The following is a 22,193-nucleotide window of genomic DNA, read 5'->3' as shown; positions in this document are numbered from 1 at the left end:
ATTGCTCGTGCCTAACTTCCTGTCTAACAGCATCAATAGAAGATGGGCAGTTTATGTACAAGTGCAGTTCATTCGTAGGTACATTTTGAGACAAAGATTGAGGGTGAGAGAAGGAAATGTAGTAGAAAGCAATGTTGTCACCTAAGGGGACTATTTTAGAATAGGCAAACTGAATTCAACTGGACTTTAGGTAAATCTTGAGCTATGCCAAGCGCAAGATTTAACTCTGGCAATTGCCTTACTCTCCAAAGCCATAGCTGGCCAACTGAGAAGAGATTCACAGGTATGGACATGCTGCAGCCACTGTGGAAGAAGAATGAAGATCCTTTTGAGAGGGTTCAGAGGCTAACGACGACTTGTGCCAGAGAACTCCTTCTCAGTCTGTCCTGAGCTGAGGTGCTGGCAAGGCCACGTTTCCGCTTAGAAAATTATTTTAAAACAACTTCACCACACAATCAAATGGATAAGAAGGGCAGAGAAATTTAACCCTCAGAGTCAATAAGTAGTAACCTTGTAACTTGAACCTAGTCCATCAAACTCTTCAGCCTCTGCTTTTTCTAACACATCATTAATAACCTTTTTTATTAGCTATTAGCATTAATATTAACATGAATGTTATTTTTACTAAAGCAGGCGAGTAAATACTGATGTTTCAAATAATGATGTGACAACCATACTCAGTAAATAATGCTAATTCTCAATGTTGCCCCAAAATGAAGTGGCTCTTGAAAATTAGATGTTTTAGCATTCCCTACTAAGTGTCCAACTGCTCATTAAGAATGAAAATGTGTTTCACATATGTTGGTCTTTGGCCTTTCTATTTGTAGAGCATTTTACACTTGTGATTTCATTACATTCTCCAAATCCCTGACAATGTTTGGCAAGCTTTACAAAATAGTAACTTGATCAGTTTGCCTTGAGGCCACCCAGCAAGTCAGGAGCAAATAAGGGCAGGACCTCAGGAACTGTGACTCTCTTTTTTCTATTGTATAAAAATATTTACATATCAAAATTTACTTTTTTCTTTATAAATGCACTTCATAAATATGTATATATATATATATACGGATAAGTTGTTATGTTAATAAATTATATGTAGAAAATTAGAGAAAGTAAAACAAACTTATAATGAAATAGATTCTTTTACTATTTTCTTTAAATATTAATATCAGTAAAGTAGAACTTTGTCTATCACAGTTACAAACTGTTTGAAACTCATGATTGATAAGCAACTGCAGGAATACTGTTATAGGAGGAAATATTTTACAACATTTCCACTAAAAGTAATCTTTAGTGCATATCTTTTTAAACAAATATTTACTTTTTCTGAAAATTACCCTTCCAAAAGCTAAGAGGCTTATTACATTAACTCCATAATACATACGAGATTATTTGCATAACCATTGCAATGAAGCTTTCCTCCCTCATGGTAAATCCACTACAGAGATAATTGTAGAATAAAATCAAAGAGCTTTACAAGTGAAGAGACCCATAGAGATAATTGCTGTCCTTGCTATGTATGGAAAGAGGTTGAGGTCAAAAAGATTAAGTGACTTGTTCAAGGTCACACAACTAACTAATAAGTGGAATTCAGAGATCCACACCCCCACTCCATAATGTTGTGTCTATGATCTATTTAATGGCTTTCTGTGCAAGAGCAGTAAATAGCTTAATCACTTGATCACAAGGGTACACTGATTCAACAAATCAAAGATGACACAGCTTAAAAGGTGCATTTTATGAAAGATGTTTACCCTATCCTTGTTTACACAGCAAGGAACTTTGAGGAGTTAATTTCAAAACTGTAAGCTGCCTGAATCAACTTTGATGAAAAACAAATATAGAAAATCAAAACAACCTCTAACTAGCCTAAGTAGATAAACTTAATAATATAATTTAGAAATGTGCCATATTGCATTTATAGCTCAATGAAATGGAAGTGGACTCAAAATTCTTAATGTCAGATCAGCTTACCAAAAAATCAAGAAAGTAAGAAACCCAAAAGTTTTTACTCAAATAACAAAAAAACCCACTGTGATCAGTATAAATAAAATTATACTTTCTTTTTGATTAGCTCTTGTTTTCAGGGAGAGTGGGCAGGGAATAAAGTGAAAAATATTTTATCTAGGGTAAAAGAGTTTCAATATGTTCATTTCATACCTAACTTATTTAAACAGTAACATCAAAATGGAAACTGGATTCATAAAGTAAATTCAGACATTTGTACAGTTTCGTTAGAACTTAACATGTTTTTAGTTGCATAAGATCTTAAGGAAGGAAATGTAATCATTTTGAATTATTTGACTGATCTATGATGAGAGACTTTGGAATCAAAATAATGCAAACAATACATATATTGACTTTTTTCACATATAAACTGAATCCATATATATTCTTTTGTTCAGTAACATAGTGTTTGTGTGTATATATAAATATATACATATCTATAATTTTTGCAGCAAGTTTAATTATGACTAAAGAACAGAATGTAAAGTGAACCACTTGTGACACTGTAAGAAGTTTCTTTGACAGAGATTAGGAGGTGGGAGTGAGAATATCTTAATAGAACAGAATATGAAAAAACAGTCTCATTTTACAAAGAAAGAATTCAAGAAATGCTCTCTGTAGTTGATAGAAAAGGAAATAAAAGATTATTATTCTATGTCAGATATTTGATCTATGGAACTTAAAAGAATGATAAAAATATGTAAATGAAAAGGACAGTTCAAGTGTGTAATTAAGATAAATTTTCTTGTACTACAGTATACATTCAACAGGTAATGTTTAAACTTCATAAATTAGTAAAGAAAAGCATAATATATTATTTAGAAATAAAAATTGGCCACCAAAAATTGGAAAAAAACACTTTAAAATAGTTGCTGATAAGAATGTGCTGGGGAATGGGCAAAATAGTTTTCCTTTATATTTTTTAATTTTTTAAATCATATCAATATATTAATAATTTTAGGTTTGATTGATTCCTCTATTAAAATAATAATTATATAAGCAGTAGCTCTGATCTGAAGTTGTTACTAAGATAGTATCTAATCTGTCACCATAGTTCACTAAAGCTAAGTAAAAAGTATAAATATATTATCAGTTCAAACTACATCCAGTTAATACATTACTGGAAAAATAGCCTGGACCTTAGCTAGTATGGAACTGATAGTCTCTAGTAATGTTTCAAATTAAGTCAAGTAGTTCACAGAGTACCCTGGTTACATGGAAGCTTACATGCAAACTTAGTGGATTCTTGAATAAAGTGTTGAATTAAATCCCACTCTGCATTCTGTAAGAAAAGTCTTTCAGTATTGAAGGACTACTTAATATATTTTAAGTCTAGGTGTAGACTATGCCTGCATTTTAAAATTGGGAAAAAATGTTACACATATTTAGAAAATAGGTTTATGTATTCTAATAATTATAATCTTATAAATTTTTATTAGTCAGTGGAAATATTTAGTATCAAAAATGATATTTTTAAATCAGTGAAAACAAATGAGAACCATATATTCTAAGCAATTAAAATTACCCACGTATTACTTTTGCACTATTAATGGTATGTCAGAATTCTATAGTCAATATTTTTTGCAATCTAAGCATATTTAATGTATTTTTGAAAGGTAAGTACATTTTAGTTTTGATTAACAGCTTTAATAATGACAATATAATCTTGTAAAATATATTTTAAGCCAAATTTTAAAATCTAAAATGACACTGCATTATAAAAATATCTTAGATTATTGAAGAATTTAAACAATTCATGTGCATTACTTTATTCTGTAGGTCATATCATACTCATACAAATATTTACATGTGATGTATAAGTTATTACTTGAGTATCAGATACATTTCCTAAACCGTGTTTGTTATAAGAAATCTTAAATGTAGTCTAAGCAATGCCGGTAAGTTATGCCACTGTTGAGTTGGTAATTTCTCTGAGCCACAGGTTCGCATGAAGGTCGTATTGTGAAATTCTGACGCGTGAGTTATTTTTACCTTTTTAGGTTTTTAAATTATCTCTTAGAAATCTTGTTATCCTTCAACTTCCAAATACAAGCAACTGAGTTACAGGAGTAGCACAAGTGACGATGAAACGTTTCCTTCTATTTTAGTGAATGGTGACAGTAGGTTAAAAGATCCTCTGAAGGATTAAACAGGTTAAGGTACAGAAACATACTAACAAATAAGCTCAGTAGGAAGAATGTGAAACACCAGCCTGATCACTCGGACCACAGCCGTGTCCATCTCAGTGAAACTAAGCCATGCCCTGTGGGGCCACCCAAGACGGACGGGGCGTGGTGGGGTGTCTGACAGCATGTGGTCCACTGGAGAAGGGCATGGCAAACCACTTCAGTATTCTTGCCTCGAGAACCCCATGAACAGTATGAAAAGGCAAAAAGATAGGACACTGAAAGATGAACTCCCCAGGTTGGTAGGTGCCCAATATGCTACTGGAGATCAGTGGAGAAATAACTACAGAAAGAATGAAGAGACGGAGCCAAAGCGAAAACAACACCCAGCTGTGGATGTGACTGGTGACAGAAGCAAGGTCCGATGCTGTAAAGAGCAATATTGCATAGTAACCTGGGATCTTAGGTCCATGAATCAGGGCAAATTGCAAGTGGTCAAACAGGAGATGACAAGAGTGAACACTGACGTTCTAGGAATCAGTGAACTAAGATGGACTGGACTGGCTGAATTGAACTCAGATGACCATTATATCTACTACTGTGGGCAGGAATCCCTTAGAAGAAATAGAGTAGCCATCATGGTCAACGAAAGAGTCTGAAATGCAGTACTTGGATGCAATCTCAAAAAGGACAGAATGATCTCTGTTCGTTTCCAAGGCAAACCGTTCAATATCATGGTAATTCAAGTCTATGCCCTGACCAGTAACACCGAAGAAGCTGAAGTTGAACAGTTCTATGAAGACCTACAAGACCTTCTAGAACTAACACCCAAAAAAGATGTCCTTTTCATTATAGGGGACTGGAATACAAAAGTAGGAAGTCAAGAAACACCTGGAATAACAGGCAAATTTGGCCTTGGAGTACAGAATGAAGCAGGGCAAAGGCTAATAGAGTTCTACCAAGAGAACGCACTGGTCATAGCAAACACCCTCTTCCAACAACACAAGAGACGACTCTACACGTGAACATCACCAGATGGTCAACACTGAAATCAGATTGATTATATTCTTTGCAGCCAAAGATGGAGGAGCTCTGTACAGTCAGCAAAAACAAGACCGGGAGCAGACTGTGGCTCAGATCATGAACTCCTTATTGCCAAATTCAGACTGAAATTGAAGAAAGTGGGGAAAACCACTAGACTATTCAGGTATGACCTAAATCAAATCCCTTATGACTATACAGTAGAAGTGAGAAATAGATTTAAAGGACTAGATCTGATAGACAGAATACCTGATGAACTACGGATGGAGGTTTGTGACACTGTACAGAAGACAGGAATCAAGACCATCCCCAAGAAAAAGAAATGCAAAAAAGTAAAATGGCTGTCTGAGGAGGCCTTACAGATAGCTGTGAAAAGATGGGAAGCGAAAAGCAAAGGAGAAAAGGAAAGATATTTGAATGTAGAGTTCCAAAGAATAGCAAGGAGAGATAAGAAAGCCTTCGTCAGTGATCAGTGCAAAGAAATAGAGGAAAACAATAGAATGGGAAAGACTAGAGATCTCTTCAAGAAAATTAGAGATACCAAAGGAACATTTCATGCAAAGATGGGCTCAATAAAGGACAGAAATGTCAGGGACCTAACAGAAGCAGAAGATATTAAGAAGAGGTGGCAAGAATACTCAGAAAAATTGTACAAAAAAGTTCTTCACAACCCAGAAAATCACAATGGTGTGATCACTCACCTAGAGCCAGACATCCTGGAATGTGAAGTCAAGTGGGCCTTAGAAAGCATCACTATGAACAAAGGTAGTGGAGGTGATGGAATTCCAGTTGATCTATTTCAAATCCTGAAAGATGACGCTGTGAAAGTGCTGCACTCAATATGCCAGCTAATATGGAAAACTCAGCAGTGGCCACAGGACTGGAAAAGGCCAGTTTTCATTCCAACCCCAAAGAAAGGCAATGCCAAAGTATGCTCAAACTACCGCACAATTGCACTCATCTCACACGCTGGTAAAGTAATGCTTAAAATTCTCGAAGCCAGGCTTCAGCAATACGTGAACCGTGAACTTCCAGATGTTCAAGCTGGTTTTAGAAAAGGCAGAGGAACCAGAGATCAAATTGCAAGCATCTGATGGATCATCGAAAAAAACAAGAGAGTTCCAGAAAAACATCTATTTCTGCTTTATTGACTATGCCAAAGCCTTTGACTGTGTGGATCACAATAAACTGTCGAAAATCCTGAAAGAAATGGGAATACCAGACCACCTGACCTGCCTCTTGAGAAACCTGTATGCAGGTCAGGAAGCAACAGTTAGACCTGGGTATGGAACAACAGACTGGTTCCAAATAGGAAAAGGAGTCCATCAAGGCTGTATATTGTCACCCTGCTTATTTAACTTACATGCAGAGTACATCATGAAAAACGCTGGGCTGGAAGAAGCACAAGCTGGAATCAAGATTGCTGGGAGAAATATCAATAACCTCAGATATGCAGATGACACCACCCTTATGGCAGAAAGTGAAGAAGAACTAAAGAGCCTCTTGATGAAAGTGAAAGAGGAGAGTGAAAAAGTTGGCTTAAAGCTCAACATTCAGAAAACTAAGATCATGGCATCTGTTCCCATCACCTCACGGGAAGTAGATGGGGAAACAGTGGAAACAGTAGCTGACTTTATTTTTCTGGGCTCCAAAATCACTGCAGGTGGTGATTGCAGCCAAGAAAGATGCTTACTCCTTGGAAGGAAAGTTATGACCAACCTAGATAGCATATTTAAAATCAGAGACATTACCTTGCCAACAAAGGTCTGTCTAGTCAAGGCTATGGTTTTTCCAGTGGTCATGTATGGATGTGAGAGTTGGACTATAAAGAAAGCTGAGCACCGAAGAATTGATGCTTTTGAATTGTGGTGTCGGAGAAGACTTTTGAGAGTCCCTTGGACAGGGAGAAGATCCAACCACTCCATCCTAAAGGAGATCAGTCCTGGATGTTCATTGGAAGGACTGATATTGAAGCTGAAACTCTAATACTTTGGCCACCTGATGTAAAGAGCTGACTCATTGGAAAAGACCCTATGCTGGGAAAGTTTGAGGGCAGCAGGAGAAGGGAATGACAGAGGATGAGATGGTTGGATGGCATCACCGACTCGATGGACATGGTTTTGGGTGGACTCAAGGAGTTGGTGATGGACAGGAAGGCCTGGCGTGCTGCGGTTCATGGGGTCACAAAGAGTCGGACACGAATGAGTGACTGAACTGAGCTGAAGCCACAAAAGTTAGTGGACTTTAAACTACAGAGAACATGCTTCATCAAAAATATCAGTCACTACATACATTAACATATTTGTTTTAATGTTTGTTACTGTTTAAAAAATATTTCATTTTAATATTAAGGATAAAACAAGTTATTCTTTAAAATGTATTTAATGGTTTCTCATGCCTTAAATTAAAGTAATATGAGCCCAATTGGGCCCAATTACCAGATTCTTGCATTTATAATTGCATTTTTTCCCAAAGACTTTCATATACATCAGCTTTTAGCAGAATCATAAACCATATCATCTTGAATCTTAAAGGAACAGAAAATTAAGTATAGAGTTGGGGAGGTAAATATGTTTTAAAAATTGTTCTATAGGTCAAATGAAAAGTGGCAATGTAGCATAATTGAGTATAGAACCTTTTCTTGGAAGTTCAACTTGAATGACATGTGAAACAGGAAAAATGAATATGTGCTATAATTTCTAACATTAAGCAATAAAAATGTAATATTTATAATGTCATTCAAATTTCCAATAGTTAAGTGACTATAAACCCACACACACGCGCACGCACACACACACACACACACACACACCTCATGCTAAATCTAAACATCAAATTCAGGTTGTAATGAGCAAATTTGTTGGAGGCCGCCACTGCCTGCAATGCAGGAGATCTGGGCTCAGTCCCGGGGTGGGGAAGATCCCCTGGAGAAGGAAATGGCTACTCCCTCCAGTATTCTTGCCTAGAGAATGGGCTGACTGGCTGCAGTCCATGGGGTCACAAAGAGTCAGACACAACTGAACAACCTACACTAAGGTCTTGGACTCTGATATTGGTAAAACCACTGTCGGTACTGTGTGTGTGTGTGTGTGTGTGTGTGTGTGTATTATGTGTATGTGTACATGGTTGGATCCGTAGTGTGTGTGTGTGTGTGTGTGTGTGTGTGTATTATGTGTATGTGTACATGGTTGGATGGGGGTGGTTGAGACCCACTGTATACCGAGTGCCTAAAACACTGACTAATACGTGATAGGTTCTCAAGAAATATTCGTTTAATCATTAAATTATGCTGACAAATTCTTCCTATAACATTTTTGACAAATGCGTTTTTGTCTCTCCTACAAGCATACATGTAAAATAGCAGTATTAAAGAAATTGTTCGGAATTGCAATACAAAACTGCTTCCAGAACCATACGCACCGTGGTAGGGCACCAGCAGAAAAGACAGTCTCACAGGCCATCTGCACAGAAGGATCTGAGGGTGAAGGGAGTACACTATTTATATAAAAAGAGAGAGGTGAACCAAACAGGTCATGTGAATTATCTACACTGGAGAAATAGAACAGCTTTTCTATCAGTGAGCTTACCAGGTCTTCTCTGTTTGTTTTGAACTAAAAGATTGAAAGAGTGCTAAGTTATTCAGGTTCAAACCCTTCACTGACCTCTCGACTTTTACAAGATGCCTTAACAACTTTAGACTTTTTAGTTATTGGTTCAAAGATAAGATGTTATGGGTGTGCACAGGGTTTGTCCCCTCAGTTGCAAATAAATTGAAGCAAAAGTAAATTCAATTTAATTTTCCTCTGGCACAGTGGGTGATCATTGAGATTGGCCATTTGCAGTTCAAAGAATCTGAGCTATGCTGTCTTTCCTGATAAAAATTTTTCTAGCCATGTGTCTTCCATATGATGTACTTGCCCCATGCTTAAAACACATTTCTTCTTACTCCGATTAGGAAAAGGATTATAGCTTTAGTATGATTTTGTTTTTCATGAATGGAGATGTTTATTTTCAGCACAGTTTTTCAAATAAGATTGCAACGTCTTTTAACTATTACAAAGCTAGTGGTATCCACATTTCCACAGCTTTTTGTGTAGTTATTAAAAATCCTAAATCCTTTCTTATCTATATTCCATAATATTAAAAATAGGCTCAATTTATTAATTCTATCCTAAAAACTTTGAAAAAGTAAAACTATTTTTAGTTAATAAAACTAATCCAATGTCTACTTTACAAAAAATACATATTTCTCTATATAGAGTCCATAGTATAAAATGTATCTCTGGATTTCTCATTGTTTCCTACTTTTGTCCCATATAGTGGATAACTGTATATTACTTGTCACAAAACAGGCATATCAGTCATCACAAAAAAGTTTGAATACTAACTCAGAAAGTACAGAAATTTCATTCTGTTATTTGCTATGCCACACAGCCAAGTCAGAGACCCTTAGATCAGCCAGAGACCTTGCATAGCAATTTGCATCAACTCACAATATATATGTTATGAATTTAGCAAAACACTCCCTGGATTATTTTATGAATTCAGCATTTTCTTGGTATCAATGTCAGACAGAGATTACAGGAAAAGAAAACTATAGACTAAATATTCCTCATAAATATGAATGCACAAATCTTTCATCAGTTATTAGTAAGTACACTTCAGCAGTGTATTAAAAAGATAATAAACCTTGACAATATGGAATTTATTTCAGGAGTGCAAAATTAGTTCAGCATTTAGAAAACAGTTATTGTAATTCATCCTGTTAGTTTCAAAATTAATGATTATCTGCATAGATGAAGACAAATATTTGACAAAATTTAACATATGTACATTATACAAACTTATAGCATCTTGTAATGAAAGACAACTTCTTCAACTTGATAAAGGTAATTTATGAGAACTATACTTACATCATACCTAATGGTGAGAGACTGAATACTTCTCCCCTAAAATTTCAAGGCAATGATGTTCACTTTCACTGCTTTTACTTAACAATGGGCTGAAGGTCCTAGGTGGTGAAATAATGTAAGAAAAACAAATAAAATCGTAACGTCTGAAAACAAGAGCTAGCACTGATTGTGTGTATGTGTGAGAAAGAGAGAGAGAGACCGAGAAAGGGGGTTGGGGGGGGGGAGAGACACAACATGGACGCCTGTGTAAGAAAATCCTAAATAATCTGAGAGAAAAACTCAAGTCATACCAAGTGGTTTACGCGGGTTTCAGAACGAAAGAGCAATAGACAGTCAAATGCATTCTAGATGTTGACAATGGTATTTAAAAGTAGTAGAAAAAACAACAATTTGGTAGTGGTTTTAATAGACAGCTATAAATCTAAAGAAAATGTACAAAATGACTGCATGCTTGAAATGTAAAACACTGAAAAGATTAATTAGAGTGGATCCAAGTAAATAGATATTTACTGAATTTATGGAGTTGAAAATTCAATGCAATTCCAATTAAAATATCAGCAGGGTTCTTGTAGACATTGATAACCAATTCAAAATTTTATATGTAAGTGTAGAGGAGCTACATTAACCAAGCAACTTAAAAATTGTAAACTAATTAAGCTAGCAGAGACTTGGCAGAAAATTAGACATCTAGATCAATAACAGAATACAGTGTCTAGGAATAAATTCATATATACAAAACAAAGAGAAGGATGCTAGGGAAAACAAGTCTTTTGAATAAATTATGTTGGATCAATTAAATATTCATATAAAATAAACCTCAACTCACATGTTATATGTCAATATAAAATGCATTTTCAGATGGATGATAGACCTAATTGTAAAATTTAAAACTGTAAAGTCATTCATATTGCTGAAAATCCTAAGGAAAGTTGAAAATATTAGTTTGTAACAGAAATTGGACCCTCATCAGCAATCTGCTTCTTCTATAATTAACATGACTAAAGGTCTTTTAATTTTGGCCTTGAGCATAAATATTAAACTTAGTTAAATTGGAATAATCAATTTATATTTAAAGAAGTAGAAAGTCACTTTATCTTCCTAGATTCAAGTAATGTAGATTAGATAGCTCAAAGAAACTTTTCCTTTTTCTTACTAACTTTGCTTTAATGACAAAATCCATGTTTGTTAAAAATTAAGCAAAAGAATGTAAATTAAAAATGAAATACTCTCCAACATCCTTTCACTATAGTCCTTCTGCTACTGCTTCTTAAAGGTGTTTGTTGTGGAGACACGTAAATAGCAATTGTGAACATCAAATTCTATGTCCACTTTCTACAGCTATTAAAAGTTGAATGTGTTAGGTATACCCTGTAAAGTCAACTTTGCTGAATGTAATGTGTTCAGATTCAGTTGGTATCCTAGTTAAACACACCTACACCTGTCAAACCTGGAGAAATGGTGACTTTGCAAAATTAGGTGTCCATCTCCCTGACCAGAGTTCACGTGGGCTTTCAGGTCTCCAGATGTTAAGTGCTTTTCCCGCCCGTTGACCACTCTTCTGTGCCTGCATCCTTTGAGTCAGGTAGACCACTGGCCTTGCGTATGTTGTGTGTTAGTCGTTCAATCGTCCTGACCCTTTGTGACCCCAGGGACTGTAGCCCGCCAGGCTCCTCCGTCATGAAATTCCCCAGGCAAGAACACCGGAGTGGGTAGCCGTCCTCCTCTTCAAGGGATCTTCCCAACCAGGCATCGAATCCACATCTCCTGCGTTGCAGGCAGGTTCTTGACCATCTGAGCCACCAGATGAGCTTAATTTATTGCTTGTAATCTAGAAACTTGATGGTACTTGTACATTAAAATGATAGCACTAGGAGTTAACCAGAGTTAATTAGAATTCAAGATAATTGGGAGAAAAACAGCTATTAAAAAATCTGAAGTATTTGAATAAAACTGAGATAAAGGCCAATTTGAATCTGGTATATCTGGAAAAAAATCACACATTGAAAGGCTAATGAAAACCGTAACATTTTCAAAAAGTCTTTCAATATTGAGGAAGTGATTTTTCTATATGTGTAGAGATTTTGCTCATGTCTAACAATTGTAATTAATCATCCAAACTTTCATTTATCTTAGTTTGAAATTGACCACCGTATTTGCCAAAACAATCATTATGTAAAAATAATAAAATAATACGTATTTGACTCTAAAAAATGGACTATTTTTTAATAATTTTATGCATTAGTTATGTGGAAACCTCATATATCTAGATATTTAATGTGCTTCTAAATTAGATGTTATATAATGCTGTTATTAGGCGAAATCCTTTTTGTTTATGAGATGGAATATTGATATTTTTACTTTAATTATAAATTGATTTTTTTCCTCCTCACTATGAGTAACATTTCAGCAATGCTGTACCAAGTAATGTTTTACTTGATGTCAAAGAAATTAACATATTCCCTTTCAGATGTGTATATATGGAAATGCCCTATTTTTCATTCAGACTTGTGAAGTATGAGTGAAAAAGATATGGCCTCAGTCTCTCATTATACCAGCAAAGGACGCTCAGGCCATAGGTCATCCTGTGGTTGTAGCTGTTTCACAGTCTTCTTGGCTTTGAGAAGACTCTGGTTTTTCTGCCAAAGCCATAACCTAGCCCAATCCCTTTCTCACACCCCACCTAGCCATTTTACTCCACTGTTGCCAGCTATTTGCAGTGAGAGGGATGATCTTAAAGTTCTCAGCTCCCAGAATTCCACATGAAGTGTGGGTGCAACTCTTTTCTTCAGGAGTCTTAAATTTATTTGGAGGTTTGACGGTCTCGACTTTAGATTTGGGCCAGAGGACCGAAAAACACGCGGGTCCGTGACGCGGGTGTCTCTCTCGGGGCATTCCTTTCAAGCCTCCCCTTTAAAGAGTAGAGGTAGTGGCCGAGGGTTGTGAGCTCTCTGCTGATGCCTGATCTTCTCTTCCCTGCATATTTTATTTTTATTTTATTTTATTTAAGCTACATCTTTTGTCAGGCAAGTGTTCTTCAAATGTAAAACCATGAATTTGGCATTTTGGTCCAAAGATTTGGGATCCCTCAGGCAATGCTATGTTCATACTTCATAAACCAAAACAAGGAAATAACACAGACTTAATATAGAAAACTGTGAGGGAAATTAATACAATTGGCATCTGTTAGTACTTCACAGATTATCCTACCAGACACTATTCTTTTCGTGGACATGTCTGTGGAAGTTGCTATTGAGACAGTTTTTATGAGATTCCCATTCTATGTTTGGACATGAGTTTGGACATGAGTCTCAGCAAGCTCCGGTAGCTGGTGATGGACAGGGAGGCCTGGCGTGCTGCAGTCCATGGGGTCGCAAGAGTCGGACACGACTGAGCGACTCAACTGAATTGAACATTCTGTGTTTTAGGTCAACATCCTTCTTAGTGTATCCTTACTCATTATACATAACTCTTTTATTAAGTCATGAAGCTAAAATTATAATGTCATTAGCATGAGAATGGTTCTTGAAAATGTAATGAGACTGTAAGCATATATTGAAATAATATTTTCATTTTATTTGAGAAAAGCCTTAATCTAGCACTCTACAGGGTAAAGGATTTACATCACACGTACACAGACACATACATATATGTGGCAAAATACCAAAATATTAAGCACTGTTCTGTAAATGATTTGGTCATGATTATTTTTATGTCAAGTGTGCAAATGTGCCTCATGTTGTACTTGAGTTCACTCTACAGAAGACTTTATATCTCCCAGGAGGGTCATTGCTGGATTGGCACTGAGAATTAGAGAAAAGGGGGCAACAGGTAAATCTCAGGATAATAATACTTTGTTGTTGTTGTTAAATAATAATTAAATCACTAGGGATGAGATTAGCTTAGCTAACAACATGAAAACTTCCTAGAAGAAGGTTGCCTAAAATGGACTTGGAAACATTCAAGGTGCCTCCCTGGATGCTATTAAGAAGTCAAATTAAAATGTATTAAAAAAATAATCAGTTTGTCAGGTATGTTATTAAATAACAGTTACAGTATGTAGTATGATTTTGCAATGATAAATTCAACCATCTCTAAGTTATTGATGCTGTAGGGAGAACTGGTGATTTCTAGATCAAGAAGATTTTTAGTTTTTTTATGCTTGCTATGAAACTTTTTAATTTTGTGTTGGAGTATAGCCGATTAACAATGTTGTGATAGTTTCAGGTGGGCAGCAAAGGGATTCAGCCATACACACACTGCTATATTTAAATTGAATAACCAACAAGGACATACTCTATAGCACAGGGAAGTTTGCTCAATGTTATGTGGCAGTCTGGATTGGAGGGGAGTTTGGAGGAGAATGGATACATGTATATGTAGATCAATAAGATGTTTTAGACAAAGGAATTTGAATCATCATTAACTACCCCAAAAGCATTGGAAAAAGAGAAAACTAAAAGGATCTCAGAAAAATAGGATAAATGGTAAATAATTATAAGATTATAAAATCACCTCTCTGACAAATCAAATCAAGTCAGGTAAATAGAATCAGGAAGATTTTTTGAAACTTTTTTGATTTATTCTTCACAATGATTCCTTTCAGCATGTGTTTGCCATATAATTTTACTTTTCACCTTGGATTTTGGTTGGAAATTAATGAGTCATAAACTAAGGGAAGATAAAAAAATAAGATTTAATAGCTTGAGTGACATCTTTCACATGATTCCTGGACTTTATTTACACGAAACAGTTGTATTTTTGTCTTCCTGTTTAGATAACTCTATGTGATCAGCATTTAGGAGATGTAATAAAATTTTTTGGATCTATAAACTTACTGTGCTAGGGAAATCAAATTTTAACATTAGGACCTAACAATCTTAGATTGAAGAATAATTTTTAAAGACCTGTTCACAGTGTATTTTTGTTTTTTTGGATGCATATTACCTTAAGGTATAGATTATAGATTGCTAAATTACTTAAAGTAATGTACAGTCATTTAGTTTTATTGGTATTGTTGTTACTTGTCTTACAAGAATATCTATTAATAAAAAAATTCTTCTAGCAACTGTACATATTAAGATATATATATATTTGTGTGTGTATAACATAGGTACAAATTGGTACAGAGAGACAAACGGTTGGAAAGGTAATTTTTCTTTCTTTTTAGAGTGTTTATTTAAAATTCACTTAGCAGTCAAGCCACATAAGAGACTTTGATTTGAAGAGGTTTCCTTTTGAAGGTGACAAGCTAGCTTTCACTAAAACATTAATCCTCTGGCTATTTATCAGAAATGAGAGACTGTAAGGACATTGGAGACTAGAAATATTATACTCAGAGAATAAAGAAAATCCTAGCACTTCTTGACCTTAAGAGTTTTATCACAATATACAAAGTCACTTAGAAAGTATATATTTGGAATTAAAATGGAAGCATGAGCCTTCAAGAGATTACAGAAAACTATCATTTAATGGATTGCTCTTCAAATGTTTTTTAAAGCGCAAGAACCTGGACACACACATATACATACACACACATATACACATAAAATAAAATGCAAAGAATGATTTTAATCGCCATGGCGAAAGAAAAGATGATTTCAAAGGTTTTAGTCATTATTTCTTTTTAATATCACTAAGTCCCTGAGACAAAATAAAGAGAATGAGCATAGTACACAAAAGAGATGCTCTTTTGGAAAGGCTGGTCAAGGACATTAAAAATAGATGAAAGTATGGAAGTCATCAGATACATTTTACAAATCCTGATTCCTTCCTATGTATGTGCCCAGATATATGAGAGGTTTCAAGAGAACACACAAAATTTCATATCAGGAAGTTAACCTATTTATGAGGAAATTAAAAAAAAAAATCATCCCAATGAAACAGAATTTTCAAAATTGTTACTTTTAGACTTTTGAAAGTAAAGACCAGCAAATTAAACTGTATTATCTACTATGTCTGCTAATGAGAATGCAGAAATCCAGAATACTGCATTATGCGAGATAACAGGATGCAAGTAGAAGTGGCTGCTATGTTGTGGAAGAGGTATTGGCCCAACAGTAAAGGGAACTGAATATTAATTCACTAAATTAACCTTATTAAATAAAATAATTTCCTCACCTTTCTCCACATCATTATTTGTAAAATTAGTTCGGTTGGACCAAAAGATAACAATTAAAAAGAATAAATAAAACATATCAACATGTCGATTCTTGGGAAAAAGACTTTTGAAACAGCACACACAGTTTGATAATATTTATATCCATTTAAATACTCAGCACACTATTGTATGTTGTTTCTGGATAAATATATGAATGTAAAAGTTAAAAAATGAGTATATGCACATACACCAAACTCATGCTAGTGCTGCTTCTGAGACAAAGATAAGAGGAACATGGAGTGTGTGGTCAAGAGAAATTTCACCAATGTCTGGGACTTTGTTCTCAACTATAAAGTGTGTATAATGATAATATGCACCTCATAAGCTTGCTGTGAGTAGTAAATGAGCCAACATAGCAAAGTGTTGTCTATATGTTTTCTCAATAGCCAAGTATTTTCCAATAAAATGCATATTATTATGTTACCTTGAAATGAAATTCTCCACTTGTTTGATTGATAACAAATACATGAATGACGTTTATTTGAAATATGATTTTCAAAGTCACTATTTTGATCTTCCATATTCTCATATTTTAACTCTACTTTCTCAGTTTTATAACAGTTATTTTGATTAAAAATAGATGAAAATATATACTCTGAAGAAGCTTATCTCAATGTTGTAATAATTTAAAATCCTAGTCTATCAGTAAATATGTGAAAATATTATTTGCATTTCCAGTGAAGCAATGGCATCTTGATTTCTCAACAAACGATAATATGGACTCCAGAGCAATTATTTCAGGCACACAAATTAGCAGCAGTTGAAAGAATATATGCACCATTTCACATAGTGAAAAGCAATAATATTACTTTATAACTCCAAGGCATTGAATATAACTCCAAGGCATTGAATTTAATGGTCACTAAACTTTTAAATAACTCTTAAGTCTCATAATAAAAGATCAAGTGTTTTTCCTATTATTGATTTTGAGCAATAGTAAAGGTTTTCTGGTTTTAGTCAAATTTTATATCCTAGAATAGTGGTTCTGAATCTCATAGCTTGTTGTTCAAATTTAGAAACCTAACAAATACTTAAAATCTCCTATAATCTTCATCGCCACAAAACTTACCTGTGAATTGAAAATGTGTGGTTCCCGTAGGCAGAGAAAACTTATCCTTGTATCCTTAATATAGGCATGTGTCTTGGTACACTGGGAACACTAAACAAAAGCCTGTTATATTTTAGTTATTGAAAAAGTTAATTGCTTCATATATGTCTGGATTTGATCTATATCTCTGAGTTGCTCTTGCTTTACATGGAGAATATAAAAGAAGAGAGAGAGAAAACATCTCTCTAAATTTAAAGAGGAGGCAAAAATACTGATGGAGTTGGAGATTAAGATCCGCCTTTGATCCGATTGTGCTCTACTAGTCTCTGCATAAATTCTAAACTTTTCTTCATATCTGGCAGCATGTGAAACATGGTGGCGACAGAGCAGTGAAAGGCGGTATTGTTCCAAGGGTTTGCTGTCTTTAGAGTAAATAGTTACTTTTTATTTAAACTATCTGTTCATCTGTTTCTCTATGTAGCTGTAATGTGAATGTCTCCAATTTGGACACTTAAACTTATCAGTTTGAAATTATTTACTTTGTGTTTTATTTGAATTCTATTAGAAATGTGTATGATGTCCTCATTTTAAAATGCTGGTTAATATGATCCACTTTTATTTTAGATATTCATGTATGTGGGAAGCTAATATTTTATTGCCTATAGAATAAAAACTAAGCTATTCAAATTATGGAAAAAGTCACAGTAATTAACATCATGGACCCCCCTATCTCTTAAACAAGAAGAACATGTTCGTTGACTATTTTTAGCACCATACTTGCTGTATATTCACAGTGGGCTTGGTCAGTGTTTCACCAGAGAGAATGTAGACTGCATTATTCCCACAAATCAGCAGATTATATGGTTACTTTCGTGGCTTGATATATGTATACACAGATACATATAACTGAATCAGTTTGTTGTACACTTGAAATTAACACATTTTAACTATATTTCAATTTCAACATGTTTAAAAACAAAAAGAATATAGAAAAAGTACATACCATGTTTAGCACCAGTAAAAACAGCTAAAGGCGGTATGTTAAGAGACAAGGTAGAATTTAAAGTAAGAAATATTACTGGGATGAAGAAAACTTTGTAATGATAAAGCAATTTGTTGTCACCATGGTTATTCTATCAAGAGAGCTATTATAATAATAAAACTGGAAAGACAACTTCAAAATATATGAAGCTGACGATGAATAAAGCTAAAAGGAAAAATAGACACGATTATAGTTAGATTTCAACACCACTTCTCTCAAAAAAATGTTAAAAAAATTAACACGAAGAAACTTACGAAGAACACTGTGAAGTTATTGACGTTTATAGAAAACTCACCCTAAAAGTAAGTTCTCTTTAAGTACGCATGGGTATATACCAATGTTCCACATTATTCTTGGACAAAAACAAAAGTCTACTATGGCTCAATAGATTTAAATGAAACAAGATGCTTACTAATTGGGAAGGAATAAATAAAACTCTCTTAGAGGTTTCATGAACAGCTATGCAGAAAACTCTGTGGAACCTATGCCAGAAAGAAAAAAGCTACAAGTACTACTAATTGAAGACACTATATCAGTATATTAATACAAAAAACTATTTTCCATATATTACCATTGAAAGATTAGAAAGTAAAATGATAAGTGCAATATTATTTAAATACCATCAAAAATATAAAATAAGGGGTAAATTGAATAATAAATGTATAAAAATACACAGTGAAAAGCATGAAATTAAATAATAAAATGAACAGAGATACCAGAGTATCCAAGAATTAAAATATGAGTAAATGCCATTAATTATACCTCAATAAGATTTATCTTTATTGAGATATAGTTTAGATACTTTAACTATTAGCTTTAGATAATCAGACCCCTTTTCAAGTGCAACTCAGTGTTTTTATATATGTTTAGCAAGGTTATAAACCATCCTCATTTTATAATTCGTTAATATTTTCATCACCCTAAAAAGAAATGACAGTCTATCAGTCCTTGCTCTCATTCTCCCTTCCCTCCAGCCCCTGAAAATCAACAGTAAACTCCCTGTCTCTAGACATCTGCCTACTCTGGGCATTTCATAAACATAGAATCATATCATAGGTGCCCTTTTGCATCTGACTACTTTCACATGCCTAATGACAGTGTTCATCTATGTCTTAGCGTGTATTTTATTCCCTTAATAGCTAAAAAAATAGCCTATTATATGGACATATTACAATTCTGGTTATCTTCACTTATCAGCTAATGAATATTTAACTTGCTTTTACTTTAGGATATTCTATTAATATTGCTTTGCATATTTGTATACATGAACATATATTTTCAATTCTTGTAGTTATCTGTTCAGGAAAGGAATTCCTGCATATGATGTGTTTAAAATTCGATCAGTTTACTTGGTATAGGAATGCTATACTTGTTACTGTTCCGTTCATCTTGATTCTTCTTAGATTGGGTTTGGTAGTATGTATCTTTAGAGTAATTTTTCCATTTCATCTAGATATTTAATTTTTTTCCATGTGATTATTCCTAGTATCCTCTTATAATTTATTTTATTTTTGTAAGGTCTGCATTCCCTCTTGCATTTCTGAGTTTGGTAATTTAAGTCTTCTGTTGTTCTCTTGTGCAATCCAGCTAACAGTTGGTCAGTTTTCAAAGAGCAGAATTTTTGTTGATTTTCTCTATTGTTTTTATCATTTATTTCTGCTCTAATCTTTCCAAATTAGTTAAGCTTGATTTTTGTTTAGTTTGCTCTTGTTTTGTAGTTTCTTTGGTTGAAGAGTTGGGTTGCTGATTTAATCTTTTCTCTAATTTTAGTAAGGCATTTTCAGATACACAATTCCCTCTAAGTGCTACACTGCTTTAGTTTCATTCCATGAATTGTGGTATGTTTTATGAATCTCAAAGCATTTTTAAATTCTGCTGTGATTTTTTTCTGTGTCATTTCTAAATTTATGTGCTTGCTGTTTAATTTCCACATATTTGTAAATTTCCCAAATTACCTTCTGTTAATTCCTGATTAACAGACTTCTGATTTCATTCCATTTTCATCAGAGGAGATATCTTGTATTATTTCATCATTTAAAATGCTTGAAATTTATTTTGCTAATGACTGCCCTGTGGATTACAATTAGCATCTCAATTTATAACAATCAGGTTAATACCAGCTTAATGCCAATAATATACAAAATATTTTCCCTACATAGCTCTACTTGCACCCTCTCCTTTGTACTATTACTATCATAAAAATTGCATCATTGTACATTGTGTGCCCTAAAATGTAGAATTAAATGTCTTGCTGTAAGGAATTTTCTCTTAAATGATATAAGAGAAAAAGAGTATTACAAACCAGAATGCATTTGTGTCTTTTTTTTAATCAGTGCATCTTTATTGATTCTTTTTCTTTCTTGCTGTAGATTCAAGTTTTGTATTCAGTAAATTGCAGTGAATTTAGGATTTCCTGCTTAGTGTTCTTTCATTTCAACCTGAAGGCCAGTATACGCTGAGGAAGCTCTTTTGTCGTGCTGGGGCACACTGCCGCCTCTCCAAGTCTGTGTCTGTGTCTCAGCCCTCACCTCCTGCATGTGAGAGCCTCGAGGTTAGCCAGGGAGAGAGTTTAGGGGTGAGGTCTCCTCAGGCCTTTGTTCAGCATATACACCATACAGCCCCGCATGCCTCTGGGGGGCCTTCCAGCTCCCAGGGACATGCCAGGCTTCTCCAAAGCTTCCTCTCTCCTTCCCCAGGTCTCCATCTGAAGGTCTCACTTAGCCTATGTTTTGTTTGTTTGTTTTGCTTCAACTGCTATCCAGTGTCTCAAGTAACTACAAAATGAAGTACTCCAGTTGTCTGAAACAGCACTCAACGTGAAGATGCTTTTTCCTCTCACACCTTCTTTTTCAGAACTCCTTTATTCCTCTGCGAAACCTTCCTGACTTTCACATATTCCTCTTTATGACACTTCGCTGCTCAAGAAACCCTAGTGGAAAAAAAACTTCTATGGGTGCGTTCTGTCCTCCACACGAGGCACCAGGCGTATACCTGTCTCTGCTGGCAGCTTCACTCCTTTCCATATCTAGGACCTCAAAGAATTAGCACCAGAAATGACTATTCTGCCGGAAATGGCAAGACCTTTTTGGTTTTCCCCAAATTGCATCCTACTTCATTTTCAGCAGCCCCTCTTCATTTCTTATGTCCCAGTCAAGAATGGAATTTTCCCTGAAAATTTTTAAATTTTAAATGTCATTTGTATGCTCTCATTCCAGGTTACATATTCATTAAAAGACTGACTATAGAAAGAGGCAAATGAGAGTTCCAAAGAAATTCAAAGTAAACTTTTTATCTAGTGTTGCTAAAATTGATACATATTCTATTTGAGAGGAAAACATTCTCAGAATTCCCAAGCTGAAGTCAATTTTAGTGGCCAGTATACTTACATTCCCTGCATTCAATTCTTTGCCATCATTAAGTAATGTACATTATAGTACAAATTCTCCCTTTATAACTAAAACATGGTTTTGGTTTTATTGTATCTTCATCTTTCAAATAATCTTTGGAAATAAGACACATTATTCAACAAACACTGTAGAATTTCTTGTGTTTAAACAGACGTGCCTCAAGCACCTACTACATATTAAACAGCTATCTAGATACTAGAGATAAAAAAAAAAAAGAAAAAGTAGTTTTTGAGAAGTAAATGTTATGGTTTGAATTTTAAAATACACACTGAGATTTCAGAATTGGGGGAATCAAAAAGGCTGGAGTGGTATGAAAAAACAGCATGAGTGAGTAAAGAAGGGAGTGAACTGAGCATTAGAGAATGAGCTGTTGTTCAGTAGCCAAGTCGTGTCCGGCTCTTTTGTGACCCCGTAGACTGTAGCCCACTAGGTCCCTCTGTCCATGGGATTTC

General features: G+C 34.6%; 1 long non-coding RNA gene across 3 annotated transcripts in view; it reads left to right on the top strand.

Annotated features, from left to right (window-relative positions):
* Nucleotides 1-22,193, top strand: part of LOC145511728 (uncharacterized) — an 878,639-nt gene that overhangs the window by 754,254 nt on the left and 102,192 nt on the right. The window lies entirely within an intron of this gene.

Source organism: Giraffa tippelskirchi, chromosome 6 (assembly GCF_054371585.1).
Source record: "Giraffa tippelskirchi isolate mGirTip1 chromosome 6, T2T-mGirTip1v1.2.pri, whole genome shotgun sequence".
NCBI classification, from domain to species: Eukaryota; Metazoa; Chordata; class Mammalia; order Artiodactyla; family Giraffidae; genus Giraffa; species Giraffa tippelskirchi.
The sequence above is the reverse complement of the archived record's forward strand: the minus strand, read 5'-3'. Positions and strand labels throughout refer to the sequence as shown.